General features: G+C 48.1%; 1 long non-coding RNA gene across 1 annotated transcript in view; it reads left to right on the top strand.

Moving 5' to 3' along the window:
• LOC142048082 (uncharacterized) overlaps positions 1-23,232 on the top strand; it is a 214,769-nt gene that overhangs the window by 39,607 nt on the left and 151,930 nt on the right. The window contains exons 2-3 of the long non-coding RNA XR_012657394.1: positions 15,337-15,927; positions 16,995-17,169. This is a non-coding gene — a long non-coding RNA (uncharacterized LOC142048082). The remainder of the gene's footprint in view (positions 1-15,336; positions 15,928-16,994; positions 17,170-23,232) is intronic.

Here is a 23,232-nt window from a genome sequence, read left to right as displayed (position 1 = left end):
CTGCAGTGCTGGAGTGAGCCTGAAGCAGGGCAGAAGCTCATGAGAGATTGTTCATTTACATCACGCCCTCTCCTTATCTTTTATTTTTCTTATTCTCTCTTCTTCTCCTCCCCTCTCTCCCCCTTCTTCCCTCCCCCTCGTACTCTGCGCCTCTCATTTTCCATCCTTTTAAATGAGGTCACCCTGACTGAATGAAGGACGCAGGGAGCGGGAGAGGTCACGCATTAGCACTGCTATAACTGCGCTGCTACTGAAACTAGGCAAGTCATCCATCACGGCCTCCACTACTCCATTAGGCCTCGCATGAAATATGCCCTGCTCTGAATCGCACGGCCATACATCTCCCAGTCTAGACACCTTCCTGTTGTGTGAAGATCAATGCCGCGCGGTCATGCATCATGTGTCATCCAGTAGCCCTCACTCTAATAATCGTGTCTATTCTCTAGTCTGCAGTATAAATTATGGGTACTGTGAAAGTACTATATTATTCAGCAACCTTGGTCACTAATGGATTATTGGTTTATTGGCTGATAATGTGAGCTCCTTTTCTGGCTGGATCCTACCTTTATTTATTTATCTTTTTTCATTATTATTATTCTGAGTGATGACTGATTTGGATTCTTATCCACAGGCTTTCACCCTTGCGAAGCAATTATAATAATAAAGCCCTTTGACCACGGGCCTATTGCCCTGCTCTTGCTTAATAGAGATAGCTTTTCTAAAAGAAAAGTCAAATATCTGTGTCTCTTTACCAGCTCAGTCTCCCCTGCCTGTCGTGTTTAATCTAGTGAGCCCTTTTCCTGGGATAAAGGCCTCAAGCCAGGGACTAGAAGTGTGGGCTCTGGGATCTTTACAGGTGATAGTGCAAGAAACTGATTTCTGAAAGAGATCTAATGCGAAGAGCCTTCTCTGGCAGACTGCTGCAATCCTTCCTCCCAGGGTCAGGCGCGTTCCCATTTGGAGAATAAAAGCAATCCCACAGGGTCGAGCCAAGGGTCCCTCGGTTCGGCTCGTCATGCTAGCTCAGCATCCTGTCTCTGACAGCAGCCTGTATGAAGCTCGGGGAAGTCATGACAAAACATGCAGCGTACCCTGCCAGCGCCTCGCAGTCAGCAGCTGCAATATTGAGGTCGTTTTTCCCAGTTCTACCAGTAGCTCCTTGTGTTGCACCTGCCCATACCCTGTGTGACACCCAGTTGCCGACAAGGTGCTCAGAGGGCAGAGGAGGAAGAAACCCCATGAAGAAAAGGCAGATGAAGAATGGCCAGCAAGGCCCCAGGGCTGGGCAGGGAGCGTGGGACGAGACCCCGGCTGGCACGTGAGCAGTCAGCACAGGCAGCCTTAATTGCCTGTAAAGAGTGCTGCATGTTGCTGTGCCATGGCTTCCTCACGTGTCAGCTGCTAATTTGTTGCTGTTTGTTTGTACATGACAGTAATGTGTTTACCTCATTAGAGGATGTCAAAGTTCCCCAAATCTGTAGCTGGGAGATTACGGATTTCCTTTGCTGACACGCGGAGGAAGCGCGGCAGACGAACAAGCAGGGTTTTTGGCAGTGGGACTGAAGGCAAGCACAGCGGAAGGATGCGTTAACCCTTAGAGCGCTCGGTCCCTCAGAAAAAGCACACCCTTCCCCGAGATGGGTTCGCTGCTATTTGTTCCCAAATCCAGAGCCTATGTATCAAACTGTGGCAGTTAAATACCCCTGGATACCATAGCGAGGACCATGATGTAAAACCTGTAAAACCTCTTAAAGCAAGGATGTGAGAAAGAATGGGCGTATAAAGAGAGGGGATTAGAAAACAGCCTCTATACATCACACTCGGCTGCTCGAACCACAACCAGGCCCGCGTGCAGCTACTCATTGAGCAGTGTCTTCCCATTAATTATGATTAAACTACCCTACAGTTAGTTGTTCCTTCATTTGTAAAATGCTCCTGTTTTCCAACCAGTTCTAATCTTGGCTGTAATTATCCTGATGGTAGAGGAGTCACTCCAGAGAGCCTTTTCTTCTCTCTCCCATGTGTCTGAATCTAAATGGGATTTGTAGCTCTGTAGTTCCTGCCACCGAAAGGAGGTACAGCAGGGCTTGACCACCACCTCCAGCACCCTGTTGCTGGGGGGGGGTCTGGTCTTGAGATCAGCGGAGGCCCTGGGTCTCGGTGACCTTGGCCTTCACCTTTTCAGTGGCATCCATACCTAATTTACAGGATGGTTCTGAGAATTAATTAGTTAATTTTTTGCAGATTATTCTGAAAGTACCAGAGGCTACTGCTGCCTATGTTTTCTGCCAACGCATCACATTTACCACCTTCCATGTGAATGAATTCCTAGGATGCTGTCCAAACTGACAAGAGGAGCAGGAAATGCCTCCTGCAAGGTTAGAAGGAAGGTGTTAGGAAATTAAAGGAGCAATTCAAGAGCTGCAGCTTTTTTTTGACTGTAAGAGAAGGCAATAGCCATGTCCCCTTCCCACACCCTCTACTCACCGAGATAAGCCAGGCCATGTTTTCTCAGGCCCTGACATGCCACGGGAGCCCAGTGTGCACACCAGTGCCAATGAGGATGTGCCCCTTTCCGCAGTGTGGCTGCAGCCCCCAGGAGGAGGCTGGAGGGAGGGAGAGGGATGGGGATGGGAGAAGGGACTGCTGTAGCTCGGCTGGGGTCACTTGCAGCACATGCTGGGAATTCCTCAGCAGCTGGTATCTCTGACAGACAGAAGGAGTATCTCAGGGAAGATCTCGGTGATCAGTTTGACGGGGGCGGCTGGTTCTACTTCCTATGAGACATAACTCCGGCACCACATTTGACTCCACTGATCAGATAGGAGCTGCATTACAAGGCAATATTGTGGTTTCCCTTAATGTCCTGCCAAACTACATTTATCTTCTCATTCCTTCCCCACCCTCCCTGAGGAACCCTGCTCAGGTCATGGCGTGGAGAGAGCCTTCCTTGAGAAGGGGAGGATGGAGCCCTAATGCAGGATCTGGGTTGATAAGCGTGTTTTATATTAGTCAGGAATGAGGCAGAATAACTTAATTAGAAGTACTCTAACTGGTTCACTGTACAGAGGTCTTGACCTACAGGAGTGCATGTAAGAACACTAGAAGGCTGAAGCAGTGGTTGTAAAATCCTGGAAGGCTTCTGACTACTATTTCCAAAAACATCAAAAATGTGGCCAAAAAAAGGTAGTCTTTCAAAGATGCAAATCCCTAGCGAGGAGCAGGGCAGCGTGATTGAGTTGGCTGAGTGCTGTGTTCAAGCGTTGGAACGATGTTTTAATTCCAGCTCTGCTGACAGTGGGTACTCCAGCAGCTCACGACCGGGGAGCTGGGGTGGCTGCGTGGTGTAAGACGGAGCAGAAAACTCTTTAGGCTCAACCTTGCTGGTGAAATGTGGAAGGAGGGCTTCCATCGGCTTGTGGGCTAGGGGAATGGTGGTGCTCGGGACGTGGGAGAGGTGCTGCAAGGAACAGTCCTGTGCAGGCAAAGGGTGTGATAGGAATAGCTGAGTCTGTCTTTTCTATCTCTTAAAATCAGTGAGGAATTGCAGCAATTTGTTCATGTGCCTAAGTACTGCTACGAAGGTCTGCTCACAGTCATCCTGAATCATCTCGGTGTGGAGGAGAAACTAAGTAAACAGCAACAGCCACATCAGACCCTGAGCAGCACCAGCCAAAAAATATTGCTGTGGCAGTTCCAAGTGCCATCAAGCATATGGCTAGCGAGGGCACTTTGTCATCTCTGCCTAGCAGGGCTGAAATACTGTGCCGTCAGCTTCCATCTGCATCTCTGTCAGTGGAGGAAGGCTCCCATCATACAACCTCTGTAGGTACCAAGGCAAAAAAGGTACCCATTTTCTCTAAAAATTGGTAAAATAGCTGGGCTGTGATTTTGATCAAAGCATCAAGCCACAATTAGTAACAGCGGGTTTACAATGTGCTTGCGGCCAAAAAGTGTAGTGACCACGGAGAGGTAGGCTCAGCTCTGGAGGATTGCATACAAGCTTATGCTGATTTTAATTATACATAAAATCAGGCATAAACGCACACGTACATCTGGATATGTGGCGGCACACACACACGCACAAGCTCATCACTGGCACTGGATACCTTTACGTAGCTGCACACGTGCCTAATAGCCGTTGTCAGGCGTATCCGTGGGTATACAGGGTCACAGAATGGCGGGGGTCGGAAGGCACCTCTGGAGGGCATCTCACCCGAGCCCCCTGCTTGAGCAGGCACACCCAGAGCAGGGACACGTTATACCAGTATGATGGTACAGTATGCGTTTGGTACCGGTATGATGAAAATACCCTGAGATACTGGTATGATGAAAACGTACGGGTGTGTATGGAGAGGAGAGGGAAAAAAAGCTGGAAAGGAAATGTATTGACACCTCCCAGCTTTCTTGTCTCTGCTGCTCCAGCTATCTCGTTCTGTTGAAATTACTTTTTGCCACAGTGATACAGGGCTTGCAAGGCTTGTTGGGATCCTCTGTCCATCTTCAGGAGGCCACAGGCAGAGAGAGAAAAAAGAAGGGGGGAACCCCAAAATTCCTAAGCATATTTTTCCATTCACTTGATCCATAGCTGAGGCCCTCCACCTGCAGAAATCCTCAACAACCACATTTCTACTGCTCTGGCCAATAACGAAGATAATTGTTTCATCCACTTTGTCAAGCTGAAATGAAAAGAGGGCAAAGCAAAATGATGCCATCATAAATCATCAGGCTGAGACAGCAAAAAAAGGACAAGATAGTGACTTCATTAAGGGTTATGTATTGTGTCATTAAGTTGGCAGGGGTCACCTTTCATGTCACGCAGCAGCCCCATGATGCATTGCTGGCTCCTCTTTCCAATAAAATTAAACGTAGATGTAAAACTGATTAGGCCGTGTTTGCTTCAGCCCAAGGCAAGGGAACTGCGCAGGGAATAATTGATACAAGATCGCGACTGATTTGTAATGGCAGCGATTTCTCTTCCTGGTCATTTCTTTGCTGACCTTGCCCATTAAAATAAGCCCAGCTGCCTTGAAAAGAGAGGCGCTCATTCCACCCTTTCCCTCCCTCTGCCCGAGCCGCTTGCCTGGAATTCATTTCCTCACTGGCTTTCCTAGGGATTTCTCGTTCAGCATTACTGCAGGCTGATGACCGCACGCTGCTGCCCCTGGCTGGGTGTAAGAGCGGGGATAGCCCTTCGTATCTTCTTGGTGTCACTGGTGATGCAGTCCTCGTGTCAGGGACATCCCCTGTTCCTGGTTTTGCCCTCCTGACTGGCAGCGGGTCAATACCTTCCCCTAAGCCTCCGCTCCCTTTCCTGTGTCCTGCCGCAGGGCAGGCGACGCTCTCCCGACACCTCGGTTATAGACATGTCCCAGTGCACAGGCCTTCGGGATTTTGGGGGTGCTTTGTGGACAGATTTTGTGAGGGCTATCAAAACATCTTCCAGGCAGGACGGTGTTGGCTTCTGAAGGCCTGAAATGTGAGACCAAGTATCTTCTGGCGGCACCAAACTGCAGTTCTGAAGGGCCCGTGGTCCCTCTTGCTGCCGTCCCTGCTCCCGGGTGTGCTCCACAGCTCTGAAATAGGGGGCTGCTGGATGGGGTAGGAGGGAAAACGTGGGCTGATGTAAATCCCGGTTAGAGGCAACTGCACGCCACAGGGCCGCCTACCGTCTGAGCCCGGGGCACCGGAGACACCCTTGTGCTGCGTAGCAAGGATGTGTAAATGTGCCCCCTTGGAAACTTGCATGCAGTGTCTCAGAGGTGGTGTCATTCCGGAGAGATGCAGAGACCAGTGCTGGATCCATCGTGCAGCTGTTTGGTCCTCAGATGCCCTTTATTTCTCCTTTCCTTCTGCAGCATCTAATAACATGGGGCCCACAACGGTGCTCTGTGTTTCAGAGGAGGCCTCCCTGGTGCACCGTATATTACTTTGCCCAAGTAACCTCAGCAGATTTACACTCCTGCTGTTTACAGCGCTTTCCCAGGTAAGGTTAGAGAATATGAGATAAGGACAGGGATGAAAGTGGAGGCAGTCGCTGGGGTTTTAACTTCTGCTTGCACTTTCCTTCGGGAAGTTTGAAAGAAGGGAAAATAGGATGCTCACCCAAAACACAGCACCAGATCTAGAAAAGTGTTCGTTGTGGGTGGCTTTCAGAGGGATTATTTATCCACTTAGAGTTAAATATGTGTTTACATGATCTGATGGAATGGAACTCTTACTTGCAACAACTGCGCCTCATTCTTGTTGCCTTTTGGTCAAGACTTTCTTAAGTGGCTACTGGACTTGGGGCACTCATCTTAAGAGAGTCCCTGAAAGGGCCCCAGTTTCTGAGCCCAGTCACTAAACTTTGCTGGAAAAGTGAGTGGCTGCTAAGATGCCTCAAAGTAGAAGAGTAAGAGAGTGGATTCTCCCTCCAGTTACAAAGCACTCCTGGAAATCCCAGCTGTGGTCCAGGATAAATCTTAGCCTGTGAGAGTCCTCTGCTGCGGGATGCTGCAGCTGCTCCGCGTATCACTCCATGAAGTCATGCCAGGCTGTTCCAGCTGAGGGCCTGAGCCATGGCACAAATAAGTGCATGAGCTTTCAAAGGTCTGGGCCTCTACAAACATCTCTGAGATGGGCCCAGGCAGGATTTCAAAGCTCTGCCTGCTCCTGTTTCCTTCCCACTCAAATAGGTCAGGGAACCGCATAGCTATCAGGCAATTGGATTGATTGAGCCAAGCGCTCGTAATAATGGCGCTGGAAGAAAGCAGAGTAAATAACGAACGTTGGATCCCCTCTGCAATGAAAAACTATTAGAGAGACAGAACCAGTAAAACAAACGCAATTCCATGTGTCAATCCAAGACATATGGACTAAAAATACATATAGGGAGAGTGAGCGTGCACAAGAGAGAGAATGCAAAAGCCTTATAAATGGCGAAGTGAAAAACACCCGTTTCCCGTGCAGTAACTAATATGATGTGGAACAAAGGAGCTGAGACCTTCTCGCCATAAACAACCTATGAAAATATAAACATTTTCTGGGGCGCAGATGGCTGATGCTTTGATTTTATTTTTCTTTTCTATACATTTGACAGCTAAATTCAGTCATTTGTGAACAACGTGGCCATAAAAATGAGTAATACTGATTGGAGGTATCTTACTTTTGTTTTAATGGGCTCTAGAGTGATTCTGAGGAGCTGCTCCAACCCTTAGAGGGGGGAGAGGGGGTAAGATGCTATGGCCAGATCCTCAGTTGCTGTTCACAAGCCTCACAGCAGCAGCATTACACCAGCTTACACCAGCTGTGGACTGGGCCTGCAGGTTTTCTGCAGTATTGGCTCCAAACTCTAAATTAATGCTGTCCTCAGCTGCGCTGTTTCAAATTTGATTGCAAAACCCTGTTGCTGACACAGACAGCTCAGCGTAACATTACCCAGGACAGGCGGACGGGTGGGCTTTCAGAGATTTTATCGGCTTTTCAACTTTTTTCCCTCGTTAATTATTTCGGCTATGTCAAACTTGAGCAGAGGATTTTTTCAGCAACCAGAAAGAGTCAGGCACTCCTTGCCAACCTTAATTATTTGTATAAAACTCTTACTGAGAGATTTTCAGAGGGGTAAAGCTACATATGCAGGGAGACACACTGCCAGTAACTGGAAGGGGCTCCCACCATTGCTGCAACAGAGTTTCAATCTATTTTCATCCACGGACTCGCTATAAAACCTCAGTGAATCCAACAAATTCCATGCACTTCACTTTATCTTCCTGTAGAAGATACTTATTTTACCTACATGAGCTGCTTTGAGAGCCTCAGATTAAGGAAACACAAAGTGATATTGTTTGTTTTCAGAGCTTTTACACACTGAGCAAAAAGTAAGAGAGAGTGTGTGTGTGCCTGTGTGTACCTCGTTATTGTTAAGGAGATTAATTCTGGATATAGAGGAGCTGAGTGGCAACAGCAGCGTGGAATCTAAATATAGAGGACATATAACAGAAATACAAACTCCATTCTCAGCAATGTAAATTTTAATGAGTTTATGTATAATCCTGCTGTTGACACTTCTGTCAGGGTAGCACAAAAGAATGGGGTTGGTCTGTATCCACCTCCCATATAGCTGAGCATTTGGGCCTGACATTTAGGGATCTCCCCAAAATCACCTGGCAAAAGATAGCTCTGGCTGGGGAAGAGTGGATCCGAGGGGTGGCTTTGCCTTATATCGAAGGATTAGTTGGCCTGGGACTTGTTATGGGACACATCCTAAAATACACAGGCCAGTGTTGCACATCAGCTATTCAATGACGTGGTATTAGATGATATTTAAAACTAAACCTCTGGCAGTGAGATTTACCAGGCTGGAAAACTGAGTAAAGCACCATGAACAGGAGTTTCAGCTGCTTTGCTGAAGATGGAAATTAACTGCTTTGCAAAAACGGCAGGGAAAAAAACCCAAACATACAGTGTCGAAATCCTATTCTGAGAGTTTGAACTGCTCCCAGGCTCAAGCCGGTCTCGACTAGGATGAATACTTTGCTTCATTCAATGTGAAGGTCTTGTACTGAGCTGCAAGACGGGATCTGTACCCTCCTTCGAAGTGTTCAGAACCACCAAGCACCAAACCCCATGGTTTCCCCACAATCAGGCCTTGACCCACACTCCCGCAGTCCTTTCCACTGCCCTTGGTGAACCGTGCCAGGGCTTTGTATAGTCCTTGCAGAAATCTCTCTCCGCCACTGAGTAAGTGCTGCTTCAACTGAGCCAAGCACACCCATGCACAGAATTATGTTCCAGCCACACCTCTGACCTTCCAGCATTTAGAAAAGACATCTTCATAGATGAATACAAGCCCGGAGGGAGGCCAGGGACGGTGAGAAAGAGCAAAGTACATTTCTGCCACATTCTCGCTGCTGTTCTTTTCACAGTCTCTCCTGCTGGTCATACTCTTTTACTGCCATTTGAAACGGAGTCAGAAGATAAGGAGGAGAAAAAATGGGGGGCTTATTAAGTAGATCAAATGTTAAGGTAACATTATGTGCCACGCTGCATCCTGCAAGCTGGTGAGGACATGGTATTATTGAAGCGGTAGCCAGAGACGGTCTTGATGAGTTTGGTTACTGCTTTTTTCCACGTGCCTGTAAGATCCAGGCCTCTGGTTCAGGAGAGGTGGTTGCAACAGGGCTTTTCTACCACCCTTCCCTGAACAGGTGAAAGAAAAGACAAACACTCCACTTCTGAGTCCTGGTAAGACTCGCCCAGCCCAGGAAAGGTGGCAGCTCTTCCTCTCTGCCCCTTTGGGATGTGAGAACCCACGGGTGCCGGCACATGATGTGACAGCTTCGCCAGGAGCACCTTCCCCTCATTTACTGCCCAGCCATAACCTAACTGCAGCTAGAGAAGCACCTCCGGCAGCCCTGCTCCCCACCTGGGCTGCGCTGTGTTCATCAGATCATAGAATCGTTAAGGTTGGAAAAGACCCTTAAGATCATCGAGTCCAACCGCTAACCTGTCACGGCCAAGTCCGCCACTAAACCGCATCCTCAAGCACCACGTCTGCCCTTCTTTTAAATACCTCCAGGGATGGAGACTCCACCACCTCCCTGGGCAGCCTGTGCCAGTGCCTGACAACCCTTTCGATGAAGAAGTTTCTCCTTCCCCCTGTCTCACTGTACACCCTTCTCTAACTGGTCCTTACAGGATGTTTTGAAGTGACGGTCTCTGCTGAAGATGCCCTTTCTGCAAGCCTGCTGGGAGCCGACCAGAGCTGGCTAGTCCCTGCCTTTGTGCTCCGCGCACCCGGGTTGCCTTCCCACCCCGCTCCTCTGCCACTCTTTTTTTCTCACACTCGTTGCATCCTGTTGGTTTTCCACCCCGCGTTCTGCCGGGGCCGGGTTGCTGGCTTGCCCTCAGCTCGCTGTCTGTGAGATGGGGCTCGGGCTTAGCCAGTCTCCCCTGGGCCTCCGCTGTGTTCCCGGCTAGCGATGCAGCGGGCAAACCTGCGAGCCTGTGCAATGAGTTGCCTGGGCTTAGCGCTGCAGCGCTCATGCGCGGGGGTGTTTTGCCAACAGTTCTTAGAAATCACAGGGTATTTAATTTTAAAGGTGCCAGGGAGCGCTAGGTGACTGTTTATCAAAAGCAGGAGGGGATGATTAAATGATCCCTGCTCCCCATGTCAGAAGTAGATATCCCCACAGAGACGTCCACTGGATGCCACAACTCCTCCATTTACTTCTTCCCAGTTCATGCCACAGAGTCAGGATGGTGAGCTCTGATCCCGGAGTGATTTTTCTTAATGTCTTTATATAGATGAGTTAACTCAAAACCTTTCCAACATAAGCATGTTTTTCTGTTCCTTCATCCTGACCTTGGCATTTTCTTTCTCCACTCCAAGTTCTCTGCTGTCCTCTGGCCAGCTTTGCCTCTCATTTGTCAATGTTATTATTGAATTTTCAAATGCCAGTAGTGCACATAAATCAATGGCTGGCTTCTCCCCAGTGGCATATCCCTGCCACATGTGGTCATTCATTTTTTTTAATAAGTCCTCCTCTCCTTTCACCCATTTATAAAAATGCATCTTGTTCGCCTGCTGCCGTCCATCATTCGGTGAGTCCAGCTATTTGTTGCCCCTGAGTGCTTATTCATCAACGTTTTCAAAAGCAAAATCACTCTTCGCCTCCTGCTCTTATTGTGCCATCAATCTCGACTGGGGATCAATAAACCTCGCTTTTGCAATTTTTCCCCCCATCATCCTGTGCTAGCTTTCCCAAAGTCTAGCCTTTGTATTTACATTTTTAACTGATCATCAGAAGTAGGACAACACCAGTGTCGACGAGCAGGATGCTTTCATTTGCTCCCAGTGTGGCAATAACGAGCCCAGCATCAGTCATCTCACTCGGGAACCCCGACAACCGAGCGCTCATCTCTTTCGCTTTTTGCTTTGGCCCCAGGAGTTGCAAATGGGGAGAAGATGACCCCTGGCCACACAGCCCTTGCAGACAGTAGCCCTGGGGACTAGAGCTGGGTGAATATTTTTCTTCTAAACATCATTTGAATGAAAAATAGCTTTTCACTGAGACCCAAAATTTCCATTTCCAGTCTTTTTTGTTGTTGTTTTTCAACAACAAACAAAACTAAAAATCTCTTTTTAAAAAGGTTTCCTTTTTCAAATATACACTTAAAAGGCTGACATTTCTTTTTGAAACTGTTTCCAAGAAAACAGACTATTTTATTTTTTGACCAGAAATGTTTTCTAAAGCTGAATATTTTCACGACTTTTGAAAAAGCTAAATGTTTCAGTTATCAGTTTTATCTTTTCACTGAAATTCTTAAAAAAAACACCCTCTCTGAAGCTGAAAAGACTTCCAGCAAAACTGATCACCTTCTCTAATTTTCCCAGCTATCCTGTGCAAATAACAGGACTTTCTGACTTGCTGTAGTCATAACAACCCTTACCGAGCACATAAGGACTTGCGGTTCGGGCTCAGGCACCACAGAATGGCTGAGGTTGGACAGGACCCCGGAGCTCGCCTTGTCCAACCCCCCTGCTCCAGCAGGGCCACCTAGAGCCGCTGGCACGGACCCTGTCCAGGCGGCTTTTGAATATCACCAAGCCTTTGTGGGCAAGCTTGCTAGTGCCCAGCCACGCTCACAGTAGAAGAAGCGTTTCCCGACTTTCTGATGGTGCCCGTTGCCTCCTGTCCTGGCACCGGGCACCACTGCAAAGAGCCTGGCTCTGTCTCCTTTGCACCCTCCCTTCAGGTGTTCATACACTTTAATAAGATCCCCCCCTGAGCCTTCTCTTCTCCAGGCTGCACAGTGCCAGCTCGCTCAGCTTTCCTCATCTGGGAGATGCTCCAGTCCCTCAGTCACCTTGGTGGTCCTTTGTTGGACTCTCTCCGCTATGTCCATGCCTCTCTTGTGATGGATGGGGAGCCCAGAACAGGACGCTGCTCCAGCTGTGGCCTCTCCAGTGCTGAGCAGAGGGAAGGATCACCTTCCTCAACCTGCTGCCAGTGCTGTGCCTAACGCAGCCCAGGATACCGCTAGCTGCCTTTGTGGCAAGGGCACGCGGCTGTCTCGTTGCTGCCTCAGCTTGGTGTCCACCAGGACCCCCAAGTCCTTTCCTGCCAAGCTACTTTCCAGCTGGGTGGCCCCCGGCACGCCTCGTGCATGGGCTCGTTCCTCCCTAGGTGCAGGACTTTGCATTTCCAGCCCGTTTCTTTCTGGGGCAGGGAAGCCTGGCCTCATTAACCCTGCCCCAAAGTTTCCAACAGCAGAACCTGAGTAAAGGAGAGAGGCAGCAGATGGAAGCCTGTGCCAAGGCAATAAATCCAGGCCACAATCACTAACATTTTGTGGTTTGACACTTAATTGATTAACTAATTTGAGGCAACAAGATTTAGTGTAGCTGTAGATTAGTGTCGAAGGGATAATTACAGCTAAGCTCCCATTTCCAAACAGTGTGTCAGCTGCAGTTTCGAGCCAGCAGGACCAGCGTTAAGGCTCTCGCCTTGCAGCGGATAGCAAAGGTTCCTGGAAGAGGTCCTCTATGGCTCAGCACCCGGGGATTGCAACGGAAAGGTCAGGCACTGACTTATCAGCATAGACAAAATCCCTTCCTATAATGTATGTGTTTATTCTCAAATTAAATATATTAATGTATTATTTGTTCTTAAAATGTCATTCAATAGATAGTAGGCTTAGGTTTCCTGGCAGACCTTTGAAGCTTAAAGAGTAATGTAATAATAGTACATTAATCCATAAGCTACACAGTCTTCTCCCAGCAGACCCCAAACTCCAGAACTGGCTCTGAAGCACTGAATTTGCCGCATCTGTTTCTAGGAATTTCTGTCTAACAATAGTGGACTTGTTGGAGTCTGCTCTGCCAGTTCCAGCATGAAATGCTGCTTTTCTCCCACCCATCTGTTCAGCATTAACATTTGGGCACCTGTAAGTGGTGTTTCGGGGGGCAAAGGCAGGTGTCCATTCCTCTAACGATGCACGTCTCTGTTCTGCTAACGCAGGGGTGGGCTAGAGACACCAAATCCTGTTCTCCGTGTCCCTGCTGAGAGCAGGTCTTTGGAGCCAAAGTTTGGTTTGGGCCAAGCCTCAGTTTAAGCTAGAGGAAATGCTACATTTGGACTTTTCCCCAGGCTGAATTCTTGGCACAAGCAAATCATCTCTTGGAAAAAAAAGTCTTGAAAGAATGTCTCCATCTTTTTCTCCAAATCATCCATCCATCTATCTGTTTGTCTGTCTAGAGATGATAGCTTGATAGCTATCTAAATGCCAAACCTGATGTTTTGGAGAGCTTGGAATATATCTCTGAACTGCACTGATTTTAATTCTGCAAGTCTTAATACTTGATTGACAAATAGAGCTAAACAATCCATCACAGTTGCCTTATCTGAAAAATGTAACCTTTTTTTTTCTGTTTATGGAACATGCACATGTGGAACATGTTTTTCTTTTACTGTCTATTTATTCCAGTTTATTCAGTGCAGTTTTATTTTTTATTTCGCACTGGTTTTGCTGGCTCTTCCCACCTTCACGTGACACACCTTTCACCTCTGATTCCTGGAAAACAGAGGCTGCTTGCAAACAAGCTGTGACTGTGCGTGAAAGCAGGTTTGAGAGACAAGATCTTGGAAATACCCCAGCTGAAGGCGAGGTTGCGATTTCTGCCCCAACCTCCCTGAGCATCAGAGGCTGCACGTGGAGCTAGGCGCTAACCACCCTAAGGTCCTCCTCTGAAGCCTGCGTTCAGCCGTGGCACAGGGCCGGAGAAACTGAGCTCTCGCTCGTGTCCTCGGGAGGGATTGTAGCACTTTATGCCTGTGGGCAGGCTGGGTTTGGTCTCTGACTGGAGCTTCTAGGTGCTGCCAGCATGGCAGTAACAATGATTATGCTCGTCTTCTACCCTTTTAAGATAAACGCGAATCTTCTGTTGTTTCAGGCAGCCCTGGTGGGCTGCCAGCGCTGCAAGAATAGCCAACAAAAATTGATGTTGAGGTATGCTCACCACGGTGGATGTTATCACTAGCAGTGCTGGCAATTATTAAATTATAGTTATTGCTATAATGATACTAAAAGTAATGTTTGTTAATTGCTAAGGCAAATTAACAGCTTCTGCAATTTCACATTTGGGGAGAAGTTTAACAGACTGGTGATGCTGAAAGAGTTAATGGCACTGCAGGGAGCTAAGCTGGGAAGGATCCGTGCGATTTCACTCTACTGCAACCCTATTTTCATCCCAGCCCCACCCAGAACAACTCCTCTGCTCTTCAGAGGAGAGCTTCAGCTCCGCTTGCAAATGGGAAATATGAAAATAAATAACTGCATAAATGAAGGAGTTTGGCAGGAGGGAAATTCTTTTCCCCCCGGCTTCCCAGAACTTCCCTCTCCTTCCCATCCTGCTGGCGAGGCAGAGCAGACCCAGGGCTCTTCGTGGCAGAGTGCCTCCCGAGCTGTTTGCTCCCCACGAGGGGAGACGGCAGTGTGGCACCGTTCCCTCCGAGAGCAGGGGAGGATTTCCTGGGGTGACCCTGGATCACGGAGCCATAAAGGTCACTGAGAGAACATGCTGGGATCCTTCTCTTCAGCTCTTGTAATGGTATTAGCAATGACTGTTTCTTACTCAATCATACTCCCAAAGGATTTTCAATAAACTTTTTATGTGCCATAACTGTTACATTAAATAAAGCTGAAAGTATTGAGTAAACTGACTGTAAATCACTTTAGATGCCTTGGAATTACATTAAGTGTGAGAATTATGGATCTTTTGCTACTCGCAGAAACAGAGAGACGACAGAGCCAGAAATTTTTATGCTGCCAACCCTTCTGAAGGTTTTTTTAATTATTTTTTTACACCATACAACAGGCTTCTCCTCCTGTAAATGGCTCGTTCAGGGACATGTTGGGACCGAGTACCATCCCTGTGGTGTAGGATCCTATGGTGCTGGTGGATATTTTTCCCCTTCCTATTAAGCTGGGTTGGTTTTCTCAGCCTGGAAATTGTAATTAAATGCTGGGGTAGGGTTACTGTTAGCGGAGCTGAACAGGCTGCGAGTTTTATTGCATCAAGAGTGATTTTCTGTTGGTAGCCTGACAGCCAATACTTCATCGATACAAATATATATTTTGATATAAATAAGTGCTGAGGAAAGATCTTCTGTCTCTGCTCTTTAGGCACCCCAGAGTTAGCTTAAATGTACGTTACATTTAATAATCTGCAGAGAGACACACAGTTTAATAAAAGCAGCGACAAGTGCCTTGCACTACACAATAAATGAACTTCTCTCCTCCTTTTCCCATGTTTCCCCCTCACACAATGTCCCACTTATATTTCACTGTCAGTGACTGGGTCCTAAGACAAGCTTTGGAACGTGCACGAGATGCTTTGGAGCAGAAGGAGAACAGTTGGCCAGATCTCAGCAGCTTCTCCATGGCCTGACCTGCACCCTTCTTGCTGGATACCTCCTGCCATCGAGGGACACTGGCTGTAGTCTCCAAAGGTGAGAAGACCGGCCCTGACATCCCTCCAGGACGAGGGGACTTCTCCGCTGCTCTCTCGGCTGGACGCCAGTGGACGTGTGAGAAGGACACGCCGGAAAGCAGATCCCTTGGGAGCTTTGCTTTACTGGCCCAGACTGCATCAAGTGTGGTGAACAAAAGGCAACGCATCTGGCCAGAGCAGTGCCTAGCACTGAGTGAGCTTGGTGGCAGCAAATGCAGCTCATCTGGTGATGAACAAAGGCAGAAGGAAGCCGACTGGACGGGGAACTTCGGCGGAGGCTGGACCCGAGATCAGGAAACCTCTCTACCTTAATGATACTGCATTTACGGATAGGGACCATGGGAAGGCTCTGGAATTCTGAGGATCTTCCACATTTTAAACGAAGCTTTACTTTCCCCTACGTACATCTGCGCCCATTGCTAGAGCTGATGGTGAGGATCTGTTCATATGTAAATATGAACACAGGGGCTCAGCTTCATTCACCAAAACGTGCTTTGCCTAGCCGGGGACCTGTGGTACACAACATAAGAGCAGGTTTATGCTTGAGGGCCTAAATCCGAGATATCCTAGCTCCCCAGAAGAGAGTGGGCTGGGACTCTTGTAACCTCCTCTTCGCATCCAGCAGCGTGGCAGGGATTTGAGACGTTCCTCTCTCAGGCTCAGAGCAATTGGGAGGACGTCCCACGCGCTTACCCACGTCTCCTGAAGGCAGAGGAGGGCTCAGAGATAGTCCCAGCTTATCCCAAACGGGCCGGAATGAATGCCCCTTGTTATGTGTGAGAAGCGGGAACTGGAGGGCAATGGCGTGGGGGGATTTTGCTTCTCTGTGTTATCACCACTGCTGCGTTAGGGATCTGCCTCTCCAGCTGAAGCGAAGCGAATGGCAGCCTGGCGGGCGGCGCAGAGCACGACGGAGTGTGCTGGTGTGCGAGGGAGAGGGCGAGGGGAGGGGTGTGTGCCTGGCTGGAAACACTGCTCCCTGCTCCTAGCAGACGCATGGCAAATCAGAGACTCCTGCACGCCAACATCCTGATGAGGAAATAGTTAGAAAAAGGCTCCCAGTGGGAAAACCTTCTGTTTTGCTGATCTTGTAAATCAGCTGAATTCAGCATGTCACAAGCACGTCTTACAATACACAAGACAATGCCCAGATTTTTGTAGTGCAAAAGCATATTAACCTTTGTGTACTCTTGCCGGGTTTCGACAAAAGATGTCTGTTAGGAACTGCAGGGCTCATTGTAATTGCTTGCCATGTGGGTAAATGATCCGGAGCTGTGTGAAGATAAGAAGAAATTGCTAAAGGCAAATCACCTGGGTTTTATTATGCTTGCCCTAAAAATAATTAGCATGGCCTATGAAATCATACTGTGAGGGGGTTTGTTTTAGCAGGAAACTGTAACCTATATATTGTAGCTTTCTTTCTGGAGAGCTGATCTTTGTAGTTGTGTTGATGTGTCTTTTTTTTCTTTTCTTTATTATTTTTCTTTTTTAACTACAGTTAAAGACAAATGAACAAGCTCATACTGCTCTGAATAGCAACGAGGTGACTGGTTGCCAGCCTGTAAAATCTGGTATTGTCCCTCCTGGAGTCAGAGCTTGACCTTAAGAAAATTCCTGCCAGTTTCTCCGAGGGAACATGTCCCTGTGCTGTTGCAGAAGCCTGTTTGCCACAGGTAACGCTTTTTACTTGGGATTATGGGTTGTGTGTTTGCCACCAGGCATAAAAATTCACCACCTCTTCTGAGATGAAACAACTTTGCATGGGAGCAAAATGGTGGTTTTTTTCTATTTGCTGTATCTATATGGGACCACAAAAATGTCAAGGTCAGTACAGAAAGCAGGAAATAAAACAGCAACTGCATATAAAATTACAGGCTTGCTGTTTTAAGCGCTAGCTACCCGCAATTTGGTGTGAATTGCAGGTGATCAGAACCTCTGAAAGGCATTTGTGCACATACAGCGTTGGCAACCCCAAGCATTGAAAGCTCTGAGTCAGCTTTCTTAAAATCATGTGTTTTGACTTAAATAATGAGATACTACAGAAGCAGTAACATGGGGCTGTGTTTGCTTGAAGCCTTTAGGGATCTTTTCAAGCTTTGTTCTGCCAGTTTCTTCTCTGTGACAGTCCTCAGTTAATTTTCACCTGGGTGCATTGGAGGTATCTGTGGCCCAGGTGCCTGACCACAGATGAGAGGCTGCAGAGACGCTTACGTGTGCCTAGTGCTGCCCAGGCTCTCCCTGCAGCCAAAGTAGGGAGGGAGGGTCCTCCACAGGCTGCCGTGGCTTCCTTGCATCATTCTCTGGAAGGAAAACCTCTCCCACTGTGGGCAACACGTACCTGAGAAGCAGCTGCCCTAACTTCAGCATCCAGCCTCTCCTGGATTGCCATGCATCTAGGGCAGAGGAACCTCAGGCTACGCAAAGCCAGGAAAACCCTCGGTTTAAATCCTTTCCAGAGCGATAAGTGGGGCTTCTGGTGGCAAGTGGCTCAAGGGTTATTGGCACGAGTCTGTCTGACCACCTGTACCTCCTCAATACCCATCTTCTTGGTCTCGATGCAATTGTATTTCTTCAGCAGTTTCATTTTCTAGTGTTTGCTGTAATCCTTGCATAATCTTGGGAAGATGCTTTTTCTTGGCTCGGCTAATAATATATGTAGTTTTGCGATGTGTTTTCTCTATGGAGAAGAGGAGGGGAAGAAGGGTTGCTGCCTTAGAACAGCTGATTCACAACTGTTCCGGTATATCCCTTGTTGCAGGCTGAATGCTTAAGTACAGACCTTTTGTGCGCTTAAGCAGCTTTCCCAGCCAAAAACTAATAATGCTCAGAGCATCTCCCAGGTCCTGGGAACTACAACACTTCATTTCTTTGTGATGACAATGTGTAGATATGAACGCTGGCCTTTGCTTTTGGTATTGCGTTTGAAGGCTGGATAGTCCAAATACTGCTCTTCACTTGATTCTTCATAGCATTTAAGGTGAAGGAAATGAAAAACCACATTGACGTGTTCTTTCGGTGGCTCTCCACAAAAACATTTAGTGGTTTTGCCACTGGGTGGTTAATACCGCTTCGCAACACGATGACCATTTTTCGCTTTGTTTGATCTACTTGTGTTTAGTTGTGGCAACAAGTACGCAGCTGGCTGTCAGGCAGCACGGGGGGTAATGTTCATCCCCATAGCAAAAGCAAACGCAAGGTTTAGAGAGCTCCTTACTGGTTCTGGAGGGCTCAGGTGAGATTTGGGTGGTGCCTAAGCCCGGTGTTAATTTTACCCAGTAAGTTAACTCGTGTGCCTAAGGACTTCGGTGGCCCGTTGTGGGAGATCTGGTGCCTCAGCGGCAGCGGTTAATGTCAGCGGTTGCTGATGGGCTTTTGGGGAGGAGCAGGTTGATTCCTGGACTCGCAGCAGCGGGGCTGAGGCGGTGGATTGCAGCGCAGTGAGGATCTTCACTGGCGTCAGATTGGCTCTGGGGACAACAGAGCCTTGCCTGCAGGCACCTTCAAAGACCCTGTGGGTACCTGGGAGTATTAACGGCAGGGGAGTGGCTGTGGAGCAGAGGGATTCCCTGCGCTCACTCGGAGCATTCGCAGATCGCGGTACGCTTGTCTGTCGCCAGCACTCGATGTGAACGGCTGCAACGTCAACGATGTCAGCACTCGCTGGCAGCGTTCGTATCCTCTCTTATTTATTTCCACTGAATTGGGGTGAGGTGTGTGCAGCTCCCAGCCAGCAGCCGGCTCTCCGAGGTAGGCGGTACATGCCTGGTGCCTCCTGGCCATTGGGAGGTATTGGTCGGCAGACTGCAGGCTCAGGAAGGCTGGTCTCCTCTCTCCCAGGTGCAGGGACCTTGTCAGAAGGGCAGCGCCGTGCTGTGACCGCAGGACTCCAAACGGAATGTTTTTAGCTGTTCTTTGCTGAGCCAGGTCAGGACTTGTAGCCTCTAGTGCCCAGCTGCACTCTGGCTGCCTGAACGGGCCGTTCAGGTGCGGGGTGAACTACTGGCGTTGGGGCGTGCTACCAAGTTCTAAATGTCTGGCCGTTTGTGAGCCTTGAGTCCTGCTTTAAATGCCAGTTCTGACCCACCCGTATTTGTTACTCCCCCCAGACTAACCCCACGTGTGGGTCAATGCCAAATGAGTGGGGTTCGCCTGAGCTCCGTTTCCTACTGACAGTACGATAAGGCTTCAGGAGGGGTTAAGGAAAGGAAACTGAATCCATCATTTCTTCTCCAAAACAAAGTCAAAACATATTGATTTGGGTGTTCTTCGTTGTATATTTAATTTGTAGTCAAACCAAAGCTACTATTATCAGCCTGCAGCAACCAGTAAACACTCTTTTTATTTTTATTTTTTATTTTGAAACAGAGGCCTCCATCTGCCTCCATTGGGATGTTTCCCATGTAGCGGACATGAGAACCTCTACCTGAGTTTTAAAAAAATCCATGTCATAGGAAAGGCATCCACTGCAGACAGCTTCCTCCTAGGAGTCCTTCTGTTTGCTTTGTCCAGCCACTTTCCGAGCTTCCTTTTAAAGGTCATGAAGAGTCATAAAAACCCTTTTCCCTGTTATAACACACTTAAAACAATAGATTCCTTTCTGCATTCACTTGGGCTGGGTTTATTAGACTAAGAGGTGAATTCCTGTAGCAATTAGTCATTACAACAGATTCACTAAAAACCCAGAAATATGCTAGTCTATAATTTGGTTTGCATTTAAAATAAAATACAAAAAGCCTACTGAACACGCAGGAAAAAGCAGGCAGCAACCCACAAGGCAAGAACACAGGCTGTTGTTTTACATTTGCCTAATCCCAGGGTAACCTGAAATAATGCCTCTGCCTGGGTCTAGGGCAGAACATGCTCTTCTCAGCAAATCTTGTGGGGTAGCAGAGACTGCAGTAAACACCTGATATGATGATTTGGTCTTAAATCCCCACCTCTTAGTTCTACAAAATCAGGCCAGAATCTCTCAAGGATCCAAACTTCCCTGAAGGTCACTGGCGCATCCTGTGCATTAAAAGATGATGCATGGAAGATCTCGGTAGTGGAGGCACCCGGTGCCCTGGGGTGAGTCTAACCGAACTGCTGCTCGCTCAGGGAAATGTTGCTCCCTGTAAGTTTCAGAGACCCATTAAGGACCAACAAACTGAAATTAAAATTGGAGTGAATCTAGACCCAACCCTCCCCCCCAGCTGAGGTTCTTTGCTATAGCAAAAGGAAAAAGAAAACCAGAAATCTCTTCTGCTGAGCTTTTGACCATCAGTTTTTAGGCTCTTTGCAGTGGAAGCTCAGCATCATTACTGTCTTCCTCGGTGGGATGAAGTAAGGAACTTGCATAACTGAGCACCCCTTTCTCCATCCAGCGCCAGCCCGTGCACCGTCTGTGGCGCTGCACAGCTGGATTGCTGGTGAGATGCTGCCACGTGGTGAGAAAACACTTGGTGCCGCTAACTTGAGTCAGATTTACTCTAAAGCTGAGATGTTTTGGAGACGTAACTTTCAACATGGCAATAGAAAGATTGATTGGGAGCTGGTAGGCTTTCTCTGACATAAGCTCCCCTGTGCGATTCAATGCCTCCCCGAGCTCCAAAGTTTCAGAAACAACACTAGCCTAGAAACTAGCAGGGGAATCCCTTTCCCTGCTGATTATGGATTTTTCTGCAGTGAAACATTGTAAGAAAGGCATTGAATTAGATAAACCACAACAGTGCTTGGTCCTTATAGCCCTCAAGCCCTCAGTGACTTGGAGGCACTAAAGACAATGTGATGTAGCAGTATAGTAGTTTCCACACTCTGGATTTGTATTATTAAATACCAGAATAAATACTCATTTCAAACCCACATAATTTGTCAGCTCTTGAGTTATGGCTGCTTTGGTAACTTAGACACCCTCTTCTTCTGCCAAGTTCCCATGCTCTTTGTTTTGAATATGTGTAATTTTATGTGTTTGGACTTAAATAACTTCTGCTGTTTCTCCCGGATTCCTCCTGTGCTAGAACCTGCCAGACCCCTTCTGGGGAGGAACAAAGGCAGAGGCACTTCCAAACAGGATGAAAAGGAAGGGGGGGGGGGGGGGAACAACAACTGTGTTCTTGAGAAACACATTGTTCATTATTTTTTTTTTAAGGAATTGGAAAATCGTGCAGAAATTGAATCAACTTTTCTGTTAACTTTAGTCACAGATCTTGAAAATGTCTCTTTCCCATGAAATCCCAGTGGCTTTCCGGAGTTTAGCACCCACAGGCCTTGGTTACAAAGCAATTGTGGACGTAGGAGGTGACTGGATGCTAGAGGGCTATACAAAAACTCTGAAACACATTATGCATCTGATTTCCATTTAAAAACAGTTCATGCTGGGTGCCTCCATCACCTAGATGATGAGTCTATAAGCCTCTTTAAGTATCGAATGCCAGTGGACTGTCTAGACCGGTTTTGCATGCATGACTTTGGCAACAGCACTTAAACAAGTTCATTGTATAAATGGATGCAAAAAAAAAGTCCCCCAAGACTTTAACATTCTGTCAGTGCTCAAGGCAGGTCTCCAGGAGTCTCTGCTAGACACTGAGCTAGCATAAATCAGCAGTGTTCAGTGGCTCTACCTGGAGCTCTGCTGGCTTATACCAGGGAGACCTAAAATGATGTCTCTTCTGCAGGGGCTAGAAGGGCTGGATGAGAAGTGATTTCCCTGATGCCTTTTGAGACTGGTGTGGTTTGTCTCACAAATGGAATGAGTTTGGCATGTCTTAACTACCATTCATCAGCTCCTAAACACATGACAGAAAGGTCATGGACATGTGGGGATAACAAGGGACCCTGTGAATTAGGAGTAAGAAATAGTAGCGTTTAGGGCTGGCTGGAGACTTAAATGTTTCAAAATCAGACTTGGGGGAAAGTAGAAGTGATATTTCCTTTTGACCTTTTAGAAACACTCTGAGAGACTCCAGACTGCACAGAGGCTGGAAGTAAGGGCCCTGGGGGCTGCTTGTGCTGACAAACCCTGGTCTAGGGTCTCTCTTGCCGAGAGACCTCGGGGCCAGGCAGCCCGGGCTCCTGGGGCAACCAAGCCAGGCTGAAGAACTGGCAGGCTCTTCTCCATCCCTGGCTGCCGCTGTGTCAGCACTTCACTGAAACCAGCCCAGCCCCGGGAGCGCTGCAGCGTGCCAGACTGGCGTTTTCCTACAGAGGAGTGTTGCCTGGGAAAATTTCAAACTAGTTTCACTGCAGAGCTGCACAGCGAAGGCAGCGACGCTAACGGATGGCAGAGCAGCAGGGCAAGGCTGGGATGCCGGGGCAAAACTCTGAGCCTACCTGGTCTATAGGAATTTTGCCTTGGGAGAGCTAGAGAGATGCTTCTCTTGCTGAGAACTTATTTGCAGCGTATCCCAGGCAGTCTGAGCACAGCAATCGTCACTGTACCCCTTAATTTCCTTTTCTGCTCTCTGGGGTTCCCAGCAGGAACTGGGGAGCTGCCATAGGATGGGTCTGCCCTCCCCAAACCGAGAACAAGGCAAGGAGGTTGCAGGCAGGCACAGCAGGAGCTTAGGGTGTTTAAAAAAAAAAAGCTGGAAGAGCCTTGCAGAAGATTGAGGTGGTGTCTAGGGTGTAAGCTGCTCTCTTCCTCCAGAGATGCATGTCGGCTCCAGCTTCCTGCAGCAGAGGTTACTGTACAGCCAGGAGAGCCGTGCCATGCAGGGCCGCACACTGCTCTGGGTACACCCTGACCTTCCCTCTGCCTC

This window comes from Phalacrocorax aristotelis, chromosome 24 (assembly GCF_949628215.1).
Source record: "Phalacrocorax aristotelis chromosome 24, bGulAri2.1, whole genome shotgun sequence".
In the NCBI taxonomy this organism is placed as follows: domain Eukaryota; kingdom Metazoa; phylum Chordata; class Aves; order Suliformes; family Phalacrocoracidae; genus Phalacrocorax; species Phalacrocorax aristotelis.
This window is presented reverse-complemented; position numbering and strand designations above follow the sequence as displayed.